This window comes from Zalophus californianus, chromosome 14 (assembly GCF_009762305.2).
Source record: "Zalophus californianus isolate mZalCal1 chromosome 14, mZalCal1.pri.v2, whole genome shotgun sequence".
Lineage (NCBI taxonomy): Eukaryota > Metazoa > Chordata > Mammalia > Carnivora > Otariidae > Zalophus > Zalophus californianus.
Genome location: NC_045608.1, coordinates 60099129 through 60115904, shown reverse-complemented (window position 1 = coordinate 60115904; position 16776 = coordinate 60099129). Strand labels below are relative to the sequence as shown.

The following is a 16776-nucleotide window of genomic DNA, read 5'->3' as shown; positions in this document are numbered from 1 at the left end:
ACCTAAGCTTTTATTAAGATTGGAACTCCAGGTCCCTTTTTGAATGGAGTCAAACTCCAAAACAATTTCTCAAGTGTCTCTTTAGGCCTTCTTTGAAATCTCTTCTTGAATCTGCCATCACAGAATGGTAGAGATAGAAAGGTACTTAGAAAGCTAATTAAATTAGTGAAGCAAGTCAGCCAACTCTTACCGTCTCAGTCTGGACCATGTCTGCAATTCGGCGAGCGAGGCTTCCGGGGTTCTAGCTGTCCTCCTTGTCCTCAGCCCAGTCTGTATTAGGTGGTATTCAGAATAATGTATACTGTCCCTGACTATTTGCTGCAGTTCTCAGTTCACAAAAGCAGGCACAGATGATTTCCCGATTGCTATTTCTCCCCTTGGTCCCCTTTTTGCCTGGTCCACTCCCTATCTTTGATAATTGACCGCAGTAAGGAGAAGATGGAGAAACAGAAAATCTAATTCTTCCATTTAGTCTGATTTTTTAGAATTATAACCAACCTGATTCTTCTTCCTAGCTCCTATATTATTTCTCCTTATTTTGCTTTAGTGAACTACTTTCCTTCCATCAAGGAGAGTCTTCCTTAAAAATGTCACTGTTACCCCATGAATCAGTAACACATGTAAACAGTGCCTCAACTTCCTGGTTGGCCTGCCATTTTAGTGCTATGTGAAAGGCTGAGTTTTCTGCCCCCCCCCACCCCCCAACTGGATCTGTACACTGACTGGCTGTTTTACTCCCGGTGGTCCTCATCCAATCCTAGAATACAGAACCCTCTGGAAGGGGAAATCACAACATACCCACACAACTCCCAAAACATTTTGCCTTTTTTAAGTTACTCAAAAGATATTTAAGTACTTTATATTTAAAGGTGAATAGAGGCCCTGTGGGCCCCTCTTATGTCTACGTAGAAAAATTCACACTTCTTCCTCATTTGTCTGACAGGGCATCCAAGACTTTGGTCCTTACTGTTTTCAGTGGATTCTATCTTTAAGAGTTCTAGGTAGGTTCTTACTATGATCGTGGCTGCCTAAACCATTACTTGACAAAGTGTGTCCTCTGTTCTGTTTGTCTTGCACCCCTGCATCACTGGTCCCCATGTTAAGAACAGAAATAAATCTTTGTAGAGGCTCCTGGACCTGGCACTGGGGGCAGAGGAAGATGGGTACCCTTAGAGAAAGATCTCATATTACCTAAATGGACTGCATATACTATTTCATTTGATAAATTGAACTACAGAATAAACCTTACGCTCTACAGTGGTTAGCACTATTTTTTTTTCTTTCTTCTTCTCCTTTTTTCTTATTTTTTTTTAATTAGAATTTTAGAATGTCTACTTACTCCCAGTCATTCTTACCATTTAAAATGCCTCGTTAAAGGGGTGAGAATGATAACCCACAAATGCATTCCACACATGAGAAATAAGAGAAAACTACCTTCGATTTATTCCCTACATCTCTTTTCCTTCCACCTACTGCTGTGTAAGTTACTCACAAAAATACATTACATTTGGACTCTTAAAAAATTGATTATTATTACAACAATATTCTCAAATGTACTCTGCCTGTAACACCCCAGCAGTCCTTGATTGATTTGCTACCTTAAAAATAAAATAATCTTAATAATTTTTAAAACCAATAAGCAGAAACTAATTTCAAGAGCCTGCTCTGTGCATGTCAGATCCAAGGCATGGCACTTAGTATTTTCCACAGATAATGGAAGCATAATAGGTGTGAAAGGCTGACAATTTGGACTTTGTAGGTGGTGGGGAAAGGGTCACTCGTGAGGCCACCTGTCCTTTGTTCCTGCTCAGCACAGCCATGTTTCAAGTAGTCCCAGGGTAAGGTTCCCTCGCACTGTGCTCTCAGCAGGACGCTAGCCTGACCTGTAGAGACCACCTCGGAGAGCGTGTGTAGTTCACTTTCCAGGACCGGCTCTGTCCTTGATCTCCGTGCTGTGACTGACATCAAGGTGACCAATTAGCGGGCACCGTGACGGTGTTTTCTGTGATGTTGTAAGGGCACTGAGGTCACGGCGATTCAGGCCTTGCTAAATCCCAGGAGGCTGCACAAAGCCATGTCTCTGAAGTCTGACTTCAACACAGCATCCCACAAATGAAGGTATGGCTCCTTTTTTGAACTTGACCAGGAACCTGCTTGCTGAGCAGGAGAGTGAAATGCAGCTGCTACAGCAATTTTGAATAGTAAAGACATTTGCTGATTGCCAAAACTGAGCTTTACCCTGTGACGAGGTAAACCGGGTCATTCTCAAGGGGAGATGAAGGCAAGACGACTAGGAAAGAAAAGACGGCTTGCACAGTTTTAGGGCCTAGAGGACTGTGAGTGAGTAAGCACACAAAAACGTTTTCTTTCACCTTCCTTCTCCACTAAACAATTTGCTAATATTTATTTTACATCAGGGTGACAGTCATGGAATCTTATTTTATGTCTCTTTAAAATTTGCAAAGAGCTTTGCCACTCTAACAACCTTGTGAGTTAAAGAGGTGAATTAGCTTTAAGTATCTGTTGAAGGAAATTAAAACTTCTAGAAGTCACCTCCCCTCCCCTATCTTGTCTTCTCCACTCATTCATATTCTTTGCTCCAGTTGTTGGCAACAGGACAGAGCCAGGCCCGTAAGCCCAGGATGAGGAGCTGGACTCCTTGACTGGAAGGCCAAAGTATCAGCAGGCAGGCAGCCCTGGGAGTCCCAGGGAGGAGGCCAGGGGCAGCTCTGATGATCAGAGTCTGGCATATGGAAGATCAGAGACTATCAGTGCATACAAGTCAAGGAGCAGCCCAAAGGTGAATTTTTTTAACCTATAGCCAGACCAGTTCTATGATCTGTTTTATTCTACTGAGATAGAATGGCTCTGGTATGATTGACAGATTTAGCAAATAAAAATATAGGCCATCAGTTAAGTTTGAATGTTGGATAAACAAAAACAAAAACAAAATTTAGTATAAATCTGTCCCAAATATTGCATGAGACATACTTATACTAATATATATATTCATATATACGAATACATATGAATAGTCATTTTTTACCTGAAATTCAAACTGAGCCTGGTGTCCGGTGTTTTATCTGGCAGACATAGGTTCACACTGGGACAAGGAAAGGAATGGAGCTGGAAGAGTTCTGACACCACCTGGTAAAAGTTATCAGTCAGTGCTGGAGGGCAGGAGGAGCCAAGGATATAAAGACTCTGAGATTTCCAACCCTGCTTTATAGTACATAGCATCTTATTATTCTGTTTTCTTCTCAGTCAAAAGTGTATAGAAAAACGCACTGGGCTATTACTGACATGGAAGTCACTTTGGACTTGGTGCTGGTCAGAGCCAGTTCACAGCATCGACTACTTCCTGTTTGCTTCCTTCTTCCTCTCATGTCCAGAGCCCTCAGAGTTCCTTTTGGCTCTCACTTCCCCAATCATGTTTCAGGCATTTCTCTCCCAACACACACACACACACACACACACACACACACACACACACACGTAATCTGCTCAGTGTCCCTATCTTCTCAATTTCCTATAAAGTGGCTGAAGCAAATTCTGTAGACCAGGTTGCGCTAAGTCTTAATGGATGGTGATAGTTTAAATTGCCAACACACACAATTAATGCCCTTCAGGGGTTTATCTTGAAATAATGGGTGAAGTGCAAATCTCTTGTAGCCAGCGAAAGGACGTTTTCCAATTGGGGAGACCTTCACTGTTTCTCAAGTCAGGTCATACTGAAGACTGCTTGGAAATAGAAATGGCTCTGCCTTCAGGGAATAGGAAAACCTTTGGACTCTGGGGTAACATTTAGCCTAACTTCCAAATGATAGTCCCTGTTTTCCGAGAGAGCTGACGTAGAGCCACACCCACTTTGATCCTTTGGCCTGCTTCAAGAGCTCTGGTCTCACACAGTAATTCAAGCTCTGATAACGCCTGCCTATCTGGATGACAATATTACAAATGACTGCACGCTCATCCCCATCCCTGCCCATTTTTTTTCCTGCCCATTTTCAAAAAAATAGAAAGAAAGAAGGAAAGGAAGGAAGGCAGAGGAGGAAAAAGGAAAAAAAGGAACACTCACTGGTATGTACCCCAAAGGGACACACATGAATCTAGTTATAAAAATAACTCCATGATTTTCGAATGAGAAAGGCTACAAAATGTGCAAATGCCAAGTGTCATTATAATCACAGAGTTCATCTTCCTAAAGAAGCTCATAATTTCTCAGACATTTACAACAGCTATCTCTGCCCCCATGGAGATGAGTTATAATCAGATGCAACCACAGGCCATTGTCTCTGAGCCAAACTCAAAGGCTCTCTCCATTAAAAAGAAACAAACAACAACAACAAAAAAACCAACATTACTCATTTGTCTTTATTTTGTATAGTGATTCTAACTGGGGAGCAAGATACCAGACCAAACATCACACTACCCTCTGAGGCTGGGCTGCTGCCGCCTTTTAATCTAAGAGCAAATCGCTGCTCTGCTTGGCATTTGTGTGGAGAAAGGAATAATAACCATTTCCAACTGCAAACCTCTTTCTTATCCCTCTTGGCTATTTACCCTTTCTGTCCTCTCTCCATTTCTTTCTGTCTGTCTTCTTTTCCTCCATCTTCCTTTCCTCGCCCACGCTCCTCTCCTCCCAGCGCCCTCTTCCGTTCTTGTCTTCTCCTTCCCCTCTCCTCCCTCCTTTCGGTGTGCTGGTGCTGGGACCCTCATCCATAACGCCAGTGACTGTTTTTAACTGACAACGGAATTGCCAGTGTGAGTTTCCCATGCTCTGGTTTATTTTCAGTATGGGTTGTTTTTGGTAGGATTTCAAACTGTATTTACAAAAAGGGAGAAAATGAGCCCATTAATCTCCTTTGCTTTCTCATTCCAGCTTGCTCTATTTCTTCAAACTTTTTTTTCTTTCTCTGAAACAGACTTTGAAAATAGACTTTGATACCAATAAAATTAACCTGATCAAGTTGTGTCAACTGGAATTCCAAGATGTGCAGAGTCCAGTTATCATCCCTACCCCTGGTACGTGACCTCGCTGGCATGTCTCCTCCAGGTGAGAAACCCTGGAAGACAAGAGGAGAACTTCGCAGGGGACAGCCCTCTGGGAGGTAGACTTTTGTCCCCATTAGTCCTTGCCCCCATGTTTCTGTGGCTTCCTATTTTGCTCTCCCCCTTGTCACTAGGTCCCTCTCAGCTATTCAAAGCCTTCATTCCTGTACCGCCATTTTCTCCTTGCTAGTGGATCATTTCTGTAAGTCTCAGGACATGTTATAATCTGAAAAGAAAATGGACACCAGTAACAACCACCACCAAACCAGCCTCCTGAATGCTCCCATCCTACTCCAGCTACTGTTCCATTTCTCTTCTCCCTTCAGAGCAAAACTTTCAAAAACATTGCCTAGATTGCCACCTTCATGTCCTTGATGCAATGCACTTTTTATGCTACTCTGAGCAGACGTCCCCAACACACCCCAAATTGTTCTTGTCAAAGTTGCCAATAACTACCAAGCTGCTAAATCGGAAGATCAAATTCTTGTATCTTTGTTGATCTGTAGAAATGTTGGCCTAGGGTGGACAACTGAAGACTGATGCGTAAGGAACAGAAGTTTCGCCTGGGAAAGAAGGGTTGATTCAACAATAAAGTGTCAGTGCTGAAGGCAATGAGGTGGGTTGATGCCCTAAATCCTGGCCCTCTCCAGCTCCCATCAACTGAGAACTGAGATCAGGGCTGCAGAGTTATAAAATTGGAAGAATGAGAAACTAAAAGAACCATTTGTCTGAAATTACCTTGGATATTGGGGATACAATTGTGGAGCGGGGGCAGTAGAAATATTTTATTTATTTATTTGTTTATTCATCCCTCATTCATTCATTTAAATGTAAGTGTAATTCACATATGGTGTTATAATGGTTTCAGGCATATAATATTTCAACAATTCTATACATTACTCAGTGCTCATCTACGTAAGTGTACTCTTAATTCTTTTATCTATTTCACCCATCCTCCCACCCACCTCCCCTCTGGAAACCACCAGTTTTTTCTCTGTATTTAAGGCTGTTTTGTTTGTTTGTCTCTTTTTTTTCTTTGTTCATTTGTTTTATTTCTTAAATTCCACCTAGGAGGGAAGCCATATGGTATTTTTCTTTCTCTGTCTGACTTGTTTCACTTACCATTATACCCTCTAGGTCCACCCATGTTGCTGCAAATGGCAAGATCTTGTTCTTTTTTATGCCAAGTGATATTCCATGATATATGTGTATATGTACATACATATACATACGTATGTATATATATACACACACACGCAACACATCTTCTTTATCCATTCATCTATTGATGAACACTTAGGTAGAAACATTTTTATAATAATAGCGATGGCCTCAAGAATGGCATCATTATATTGGTGATAGTTGAACATGGTCACAGAAGTACTGGTGGAATTGGATTTGTTCATCTGTCCAGAGCAATTTTCTAATTATTTTATCTGTGTTTTTCAATATCTTACATATGACCTATCTCCTTATCCAAAGTTGATTTAATAACATATAAACCCATTTCTTGCAAAATCAGGTACTGGCACATTAACAATGTTGCTTTGAGGGCTACTGGGTTGTGAGGTGTGCTTGTCCAGTGGGGACAGCCCACATCTGCTCAGTATAGGAGCCCTGCCTCTGCTCTTCGCTTCCCCTCCACTACTCTTATCAAGCTGTCACTTCATGTTGTCAGTGTTCCTCCTGCCTCTAATCTGCTGTGAACTGAGGAAACAAAAAGAAGGGTGTTGAAACTGTGTCTAAAATAAGACCAAGGAGGGTCTAAGTGAAGACCATGAGAATAACAAGAAATTTTGAATATTTAAGACCTCTAACTTTCTCAATCTGCCTAACTAGGAGCATCCTCCCTCACTGTTATGTCACATATGGTATCATGCCTGGGTGTTCATGTCATGCTCAGTATCATATAACTGACTAGAGATCCAGTATTTAGATTCCATCCCAACTCTTAATTTCCCATGAGTCCTACAACCCAGATTAATCTCCCATCCTCTCAGGTACTATTGCTTTAAATGTCTACAATATATTGGCACTCAGTAAAGACTTCCTTATATCTTTATCTTTCTCTAAATTTATATAGTCTCTACAAGTAATTTATAGGTTCTTTGAGTCAGAGACTACTTTCTTGGTTTGGTTTTGTTTTACTTCATTTGTTTTAGGTATTTATATCTACCTTGTTCCCAAAATGATTTTAAGTGACTAACAAAATTACTCAAAATTCTGTAAGATAAATGCATGAAGAAGAGAAAAAATAAGAAGACATAAAATCATGGTAGAAAATAAGATAAATTCAAGGATGAGATTAATACACAGAAGTGTTTGCTGTGAAGTTCTCTACAGTCCTTTAAATGGGTTGTTGTTTGTATGTCTCATCTTCCTAATAGCCAACCCGAAGATGGATTCATGATCAGGTACTTAATTGACAATAGATGTAACACAGACAAACAATCAATCACACAAAAAGTCTATTTGCTCTGAGAAAGCCTACTTTTTCCTCATTTTCAGGAAAAAAAAAAAATCTCCAGGGGTCTTCATAAACCTGAGGCTGTGTCAAGCAGTGAACAAAGGTTTTAATTTAATGTGTAGCATCTACACATTAAATATCAGCAAAAGAGTTTGACATGGCTATTTTGTATAATGTCCCTCAGCCCAGACTGAGGCACATGATCAAGGATTAGGTTTTCTACATTGTTACACTCCCATTGATTCAGACCATTGATATAAACAATATTCAAAGGAAAAACAAGCCGCCTTATGCCCCTGGAAGAAGCCAGCACAAATTGAACACACACATACACACACCCTGTGCATGTTCATTTTAGATTAGTTTGTGCTTTTATTTGGCTCTGAGAGTAAATGGGACATTTCTAATGAGTGCTCATCATTTTGGCAGCCAGACTACACACAGATGATATGAGCCGCTAACCACCAGGGACAATGTTTGCCCAGATGTGACTCTATCTTATGCTACAAAGCATTGTAAATGTCAAACCCCTGGTTGGTATGCAATTCTCCATTTACCATACACAAAGCCTGCTGAAGAACAAAAGGTGCCAGATATGGATGTGTAAATCATCATAATGGGACCAACAGATCAACAACATCACCCCTTAGAAATAGGATAGCCTGAGGTCACGCTTCTTAGATCACTAGCCCCTTTTCTAAATGTCCTTTTTTGTTTGTCCTGTTTTTCAAGAGGCACCACGGGCTTTTTGTAATTAAAGTTGTATTGATTTTGTATTTTTAAAAAAGGATTATAAAAAGACTAGCATGAACCAGAACAAAGGCAGATAATGGATGGTAAACATGAGAAAAGATAACAGCCCAAAAATGTGCTCATAATAATTCTCATATACCTGTTCACCAAAGTTGATTCAGATACCACTTTGTTTCAGATGCCATCATGTGTACCAACAGTTTTCAACAGTGATCCTAGTCAGGGACTTCCATTGACCATAGCATTGATTCGGGAGGATAGACGGCGGGGGAGGGGGCCTCCATCGGCCGCTTCTGGCAAGTGAGAGAGCCACGGAGCACAAAATCAGAACTTTTAGAAGTCGGCTCTGCTGAGGGACGTCGCTCCAGCGGCTAAGCGGGGGGTGGAACCCTCGCGGGACAGTGTGGTCTCAGGACCCTCGGGGTCACAGAAAGACCGGGGGTGCCTGTGTGCCGCAGAGCTCCCAGGTATCAGAGCGGGGAAGCCGGCTGCAGAGACGGAGCCGAGGCGCGGGCTCTCAGCTCGGGGTTGCCATAAACTGTGATCCGCGGCCCAGTCGGGCCACTGCTCCTCCAGCAGGGACCCAACAAGCGGCAGATCCTGGGAGACTCCCCTTCCTCCCCCGGGAGGAGCAGCGCGGGAACGCACCGCAGGGATCTGCTGGGTTTGGAGACTCCACACGGGGTCGGGTGCCAGAGATAGAAACGCTCGGTCACAGGCCGGGTGAGCACGGAGTGCGGCCAGAGACCGGGGACACGGGAGTGACTGCTTTTCTCTGGGGGCGCACTGAGGAGCGGGGCCCCGAGTTCTCGGCTCCTCCGGGCGGAGATTGGGAGGCCACCATTTTCACTCTGGTCCTCCAAAGCTGTACCAGAGCTTGCAGGGAACAAAAGCTCCTGAGAGCAAACCGAAGCAGCTTGCTTAGCCCGGACCGACAAGGGTGGGGCAATTCCGCCTCCGGCAAAGACATTTGGGAACCACGGCAACAGGCCCCTCCCCCAGAAGATCAGCACGAACAGCCAGCAAGCCAAGACCAAGTTTACCGATCAAGGAGAACGGGAGAACTCCAGCGCTAGGGGAATACTGCACATAGAATTCATGTTTTTTTTACCATGATTCATTAGTTTTTCAAAGTTAATTTTTTTAACTGTTTTTTTTTTTGAATTTTTCTTTTTCCCTTTTCAACCAACATCTTATCAATCCTTTGTAAAAAAAAAAAAAAACATTTTTTATTTTTCCTTTTTTAGAGTCATATTTTATCCGTTCATAGTAGTTACCCTTATTTTTGGCATATATATATGTTGTTCTCTCTTTAAAATTTTGAGATACAATTTCTTCTAACAGATCAAAATATACCCTAAATCACTGGTGTATGGCTTTGATCTAGTCTCCTGCCTGATCACATTCTCTCCTTTTTTTTTTAAATCTTTCTTTTTTTCAAACAACTTCTTATCTTATCAATTCCTTTTATAAAATCTTTTATAATTTTCATCTTTACAGTCATCTTCCATCCCTTCATTGTATCAACCCTTATTTTGTACATATATAAGTCTTTCTTCCTTTAAAATTTTAGGAGGCACTTTCTTCTAACAGACCAAAATACGCCCAAAATCCAGTGTGTGGCACTGATCTCTGCACTAGCCTGATCATATTTGATCATATTCTGTTTTTTTTTGTTTTGTTCTGTTTTTGTTTGTTTTTATCTTTTTCTTTTTCTTTTTTTTCTCCTCTTTCTTTTTTCTTTCTTTCCCTTTCTTTTCCCCTGGTTTCAGGTCTTTTCTGATTTGTCTAGAGTATATTTGCTGGGGACGTTGTTAACCTCTTAGCATTTTGTTCTCTCATTCATCTATTCTCCTCTGGACAAAATGACAAGACGAAAAAAATCACCTCAGCAAAAAGAACAAGAGGTAGTACCGTCTGCCAGGGACCTACCCAATATGGATATTAGTACGATGTCGGACCTAGAGTTCAGAATCATGACTTTAAAGATATTAGCTGGGCTTGAAAAAAAGCGTGGAAGTTATTAGAGAAACGCTTTCTGGAGAAATAAAAGAACTAAAATCTAACCAAGTCGAAATCAAAAAAGCTATTAATGAGGTGCAATCAAAAATGGGCCACTAACTGCTAGGATAAATGAGGCAGAAGAAAGAATCAGTGATATAGAAGACCAAATGATGGAAAATAAAGAGGCTGAGAAAAAGAGAGCGAAACAACTACAGCATCACGAGGGCAGAATTCAAGAGATAAGCAATACGATAAGATGAAACAACATTAGAATAATTGGGATCCCAGAAGAAGAAGAAAGAGAGAGAAGGGGCAGAAGGTATATTGGAGCAAATAATAGCAGAGAACTTCCCTAATGTGAGGAAGGAAACAGGCATCAAATCCAGGAGGCAGAGAGAACCCCTCTCAAAATCAATAAAAATAGGTCAACACCCCGACAGCTAATAGTAAAACTTACGAGTCTCAGAGACAAAGGGAAAATCCTGAAAGCAGCTTGGGAGAAGAGATATGTAACCTATAATGGTAGAAACATTAGATTGGCAACAGACCTATCCACAGAGACCTGGCAGACCAGAAAGGACTGGCATGATATATTCAGAGCACTAAACGAGACAATATGTAGCCAAGAATACTATATCCAGCTAGGCTATCATTGAAAATTGAAGGAGAGATAAAAAGCTTCCAGGACACACAAAAACTAAAGGAATTTGCAAACACGAAACCAGCCCTACAAGAAATATTGAAAGGGGTCCTCTAAGCAAAGAGAGAGACTAAAAGCAGCATAGATCAGAAAGGAACACAGACAATATACAGTCACAGTCACCTTACAGGCAATACAATGGCACTAAATTCATATCTTTCAATAGTTACCCTGAATGTAAATGGGCTAAATGCCCCAATCAAAAGACACAGGCTATCAGATTGGATTAAAAAACAAGACCCATCAATATGCTGTCTGCAAGAGACTCATTTAGACCCAAAGACACCCCCAGATTGAAAGTGAGGGGGTGGAAAACCATTTACCATGCTAATGGACACCAAAAGAAAGCTGGGGTGGCAATCCTTATATCAGACAAACTAGATTTAAAACAAAGACTGTAATAAGAGATGAGGAAGGACACTATATCCTACTTAAAGGGTCTATCAACAAGAAGATCTAACAATTGTAAATATCTATGCCCCTAACATGGAAGCAGCCAATTTTATAAGGAAATTAATAACAAAATCAAAGAAACACATTGACAAAAATACAATAATAGTGGGGGACTTTAACACCCCCTGACTGAAATGGACAGATCACCAAAACAAAAGATCAACAAGGAAATAAAGACTTTAAATGAAACACTGGACCAAATGGACTTCACAGACATATTCAAAACATTCCATCCCAAAGCAACGGAATACACATTCTTCTCTAGTGCCCATTGACGATAGCATTTATGATTATAGGCTTTCTATGCAAACTCATTAATTCATCCCAAAGAGATGTTTGTTCCAGAATCACAAATATAGCAGTTGAGAACTGATGATAAAAAACTATTTAGAACTCTAGGAGCCTCTTTTATTCCAGCGTTGCTGTTCACCCACAGAACGGCCAGGCTGACATTATCCTCGGGAGGCATATTAAGGTAATGATTAATTTGCCATAATAGCAACAAAGGTAATTGGGAGTACTAAAGAGAAAAACCTGACCACTTCCACGGCTCTGTTCTCAGGGTCTACTCTAACTCCCAGTACATTTTTGAATATTAATTATAGGGTGTAATACAAACAAAAGAACCTGCGGGTAGAAGGAGGTCATCAGAATAGATGTATTAGAAATTTCCCTAACTCCAACTACCTGAAAATACCTCTCCCAAGGGCACATCACTGGTCTGCTCAGTCTGTTACTGCATTGTGTGATGTCTGCCATGTTCTTTAGGCCTTTCTTATTTTATCTCACCCAAGTTAAGTTGCATGGGGCCTGATTGCTGCTGTGATGAGCACGGCCAACCATGACAATGCCATGTCTGGGATGATAGGGCTAACTCCTACTACTTCCACACTCACTAAATTGTACAGTCCCTCATCTGGGCTATTTTCTAAGAGAATAGGGAGATTGTCCCTCTTTGTCACATTTCTGCAACATTTCTTATGTTGACTTCCATAGGATTGCTGGTTCCTCACGTGACATCAACAACTCTATTGGCTATACTCAGGCATCGGGTCATGGAGCTAAACAAAGTTCAGAAGTCATGCCACCCTCTCTGCTTTCCTCTTTCCTTGCTCCTTACTGCATTCCCTCCCCTTACTCCTCAGGGTCCCATGTGCAAATTCCCTCTCTATTTCAGTAAAAACTTAGGCTTTTGAGCCTTTTGCAAATCAATTCAGATAAATGAATTGTTGTTATTTGAATCTGTTTGCATAGGAGATTGAAACTAAAGAGGAAATGAGATGTTATATTAGCAATGGTTTCCATATAGCTCTTTGTTGCTTACCAGCTAGCATGCATAATGGCATTTGACTGAGACAATCAGATGGGATACTTGGAAGAGCTAAACAAAAGTGATTGATTGTGATACTTATGAAAATTAAAAGGGAAAACTTTAGCATTTAGAGTCAGGCACCTGTGATCTAGGTACAGCTCTGCTACTAACTAGTTGTGGGATCCTGGGAAATATCATTTAATTTTCTGGCCACGAGTTTCCTCTATTAAGTGTACGAAAATGTAATCTCTCAGTCACTTCCAGATTCTGCTTCTAGGAGAATAAATTGCTAGGCTGATTCTTTGGTACCAAGCAGAGATAAGTTTTCTAGATGCACCCCCAAAGCCTTGCTAGGTCTTAAGGGGAAAGTCCACAAGCAGTCACTAAACCAGTATTTAAGGAATACCTGCTTCAAGCAAGGCCTTATGCAAAATGCCATGGAAAACAAAGGCTTTTAAGACATGGTCTTTCCTGTAAAGTGATTTTAAGAGGTAAAAGAACCATAAATGTGATGAAGACAACATGTGACTCCTGAAGCCAAATGAGTGGAGTACACTCATCTGTGCTTTGGTGTGATTGGCAGGAGAGGCTCTGGGACTTGAAATTGGACACAACAGGATTCCAGGTACCGGGAAGAGAGTGAGCAAATGCATTGGTGGGAAATTATCGACAGAACAATTTGGTGGTATGCTAGTTGGAGGTGATTTTTCAGGAGAAGAAAGTATAGTTGTCTTGTGGCAGTCAAGGAATTCCAAGGGAAGACATTTGGAGTTCATCCCATTCACCTAACAACAATCAGAGGATTCTGCTCTTACCATGGAGAGTGAACAACTGTATTCTCGAGATAAAGATTTCCCTGTGAAGATAGAATGTTGATTCCTTATTAACCTTTAAAATCTGAGGTGAAGCTGAGAAAATCTGACTTAAAAAAATAAAGCAGTGACATCACCAGAGTCTTTTAAAAAACATCTATGAATGTCTGTAGTTTGAAAAAGCTCATGGGGGGGGCCTCTTCTCAGGCAGGAAGAGATGAAGAAACAAACATGAATATAAACTCTACATTTGGTTTGTGCCTTGAAGCCAGTGGCATTAATTAAGATTCTATGGCTTCCAAACAATTATGACATAATTAAAGTAAGATTCTTTCTACAGTAAAACGATAAGAAATGACTTTTAGAAACCATGGGAACCATTAAAACGGCACATCAGTATCAAAATGAGCAATATTTACTAGTATTAGCACTATTAAAATGCCTTTTGAAGACAAACTTGGGCAATTATTACTCAGAAAAACTCACATTTGGAGATATAGAGCAGTGATAATTAAATCCCACACTCTATATATCTCTCTTTTTTGTGTTTGACAGAACAGAGTCTTTAAGAGAATCTATTTTAATGGCATTGAATTAGCAAGAAATTCAAACAGAGAAAGGGCACTTAGCAGGAAGTTGGTATTCAAGGAGACACAACTCTCATTATTATTATTGTTATTTTTATTATTATTCTTACTCTTTTGGAGGTGCTAAAGCTCCATTTGTGGGATTGGTACATGCACAAATAAGTTCAGCCCTCTGGCTCATAAACTTTCTCTAATGGGTGTAGCACATCCTTAATTAAAATGGACAATGTGCAGCTAAGCTGGATGATTATGCAGGTCTAATAGATGGAGCACTTGAGACTTGGGTCATTGGTTTGATCAAATGGTGAGCCTGTGTCCAGCTGATCAAAAGCATCTTGCAAAATACAGTCAGGGCTTCGAGTGAATTTTAAGGTTTTGAATGTTGGAAAGGCAAAAACATCACTCTGATTAAAGATAGTTTCAACAAAGATGAAACATGGCTTGTTTTCTTTCTAGTACATGTGAGTTTGAGCCCATTCACACGAACTAGGTACACTGGGGCGGGGAATAATTAAAGTGAGAAAGAGCAGACAGACAGTGAAGAGTCACTTGCTTTTCCACTCAACTGGATCATAGATTCAATCATGGTGGTGTGTAGGACAGATTTACTTAAGAGAGAAGAGAACTCAAGTATCACTTGTAGCCCCCAACCACCATTTCCAGCATTTTTTTCAAAGACCATAGTGAGTTTGTTTCTGAAAAAGAAAATGAATAAATTTCCTCCAGAAATATTAATGTCCTGAATATATATATGAAACATATAAGACACGAGCAGAAGGATGAAAAGAAACCAATGTCATTCTCAAAAATATAGATGAAAGGGATGAGTGAGATAACATATAAACTACCCTCAGGGCCCAGTTGTGAAGTTCGTCCCTGTCTCAGAATGTTTCTAAATTTTTTTTTTTTTTTTAGTCTGAATTAACTGGTCCAAACCATTGTGTATACAGCTACAATTTCCATTATACTATACAACATGGTAAAGAAAGCACATTTACAGAACCATTTTCTATAGTTTTAAAAGAAATAAATTCTCAAAGTCACCTAAGACCTCCAAAGTTTTAACTATGGTGGATTTTAGATCATCGTTTTCTGTACTTTAAGTGTTTTTAACTGTTGTCAAAAGATGGCTAGACTGTAGCGGAAATGGAAATTTCAAGAGGCTAGAATACAAACAAAGGGGGTATATTTCATTCTCACCTTTCAGCAGGACGGGCCAGGAAGGTAGCAGTGCATGGCAACTGTGGTGGAGGGTTGAGGGTGCCCTTACTAGAAAGCCAGGTGATAGATTTGAAATTATGATATTGAGTATTAGAAAAATAATCCACACTTGATACCATGAATTTTCACTCTTAGCATGCCATCTGCATACTTTTCTACTTAGACCATGTCAAAGAGAAACAAAGTTGATACTAGTGAAGTGGTAAGGACAAATTTTTTAATCAGTAATCTACTGTGATAGTGTAGTCGTAGCCAGGGAAACAGAACATTCTGAGTGCTATAGAAGCTTCAAGAAAGTATGAATTCCAAGTGGGATGGAATGGACCAGCAAAAGTAAAAAATAAGGGATCCTAGGGTATGGAAAAGGCAAGGCTGCAAGCCAATAAAACAACAGGCAAGAAATGTGTTGAGGCAAAAGAAGATGGGTTTCACATGGACCAGTGTCTCCTTCTCACTTTTTATAATGTTCTGTTTCCCTGACTACTGAACCCCCCTACCCCTCCCCATTCCTTAACTCTCTCTTTAAACTGCCCAGCCACCTCTGTGCATTGAAGTTGAGTTCAGTTCACCCTGGACTCTTCTCCCTATCCCAGATTACTGATTAAAATCACTAAAATAACAACTCCCCAAATTTCAATGACCTAAACTTACAAAGGCTTACTCTTCATTTGCCCAGAGTTTCTAGCAGATCCTGCTTTCCCCAGGGCAATTGTTCTCCATGTGAAAGCCAGCTTTGCACTGTCTCGATAGCCACTGAGGCAAGGGAGAGAATTATACAGGAGATTCTTGCACAAGCAATTATATATTTCCACCACTTCTTACATTTTATTGGTAAAAGCGAATCACAGGGAAATGCCAAGACCAAGGGTTTGGGAGAGGCTGATTCCTTGAAGACTCAGAAAGGGGAAAACCAGAAATACTAATAATCAGTTCTAGTATTTACACTTATAAGAACCAATATCAGACCCCAAATAGCAGAAAAAACACAGTCTTCTATGAAGAGCACTAAAAGCCAAAAATGCTGATGAAAATATGCCAGAGAAAGAATTCGGAGGCAAAAATACATATCATCTGATTTTAATAAGCACAGTTAAGAAATACTATTTTTAATACAAATCATTTATATTTTAGAAAGCAAAATCAAATGGATTATTACATTGAGGGTGAATCGAAAATAGGGGGCATATCAAGGGTATGAATAAGAAACTAAAAAAAAACCATGTTAACAAATGAAATAAGTGTGACATTGATAAAAGCGAGGCTGGTTGCAAATTAAATTCATGAAATAAAAAAGAAAGCTTTATGGAAAAGCAAAGTAGAAAAAAAGGCTAATTAGATGGTAACATAGACTTGGGATGAGCAGCATCTGACAAGGAAAGATAAGCAAACACCTTGAATTATTGAGTGTATACAAA

General features: G+C 40.3%; 1 pseudogene; it reads right to left on the bottom strand.

Moving 5' to 3' along the window:
• Positions 1–4723, bottom strand: part of LOC113912374 — a 175057-nt pseudogene extending 170334 nt beyond the window's left edge.
• Between the last annotated feature and the right edge of the window lie 12053 nt (positions 4724–16776).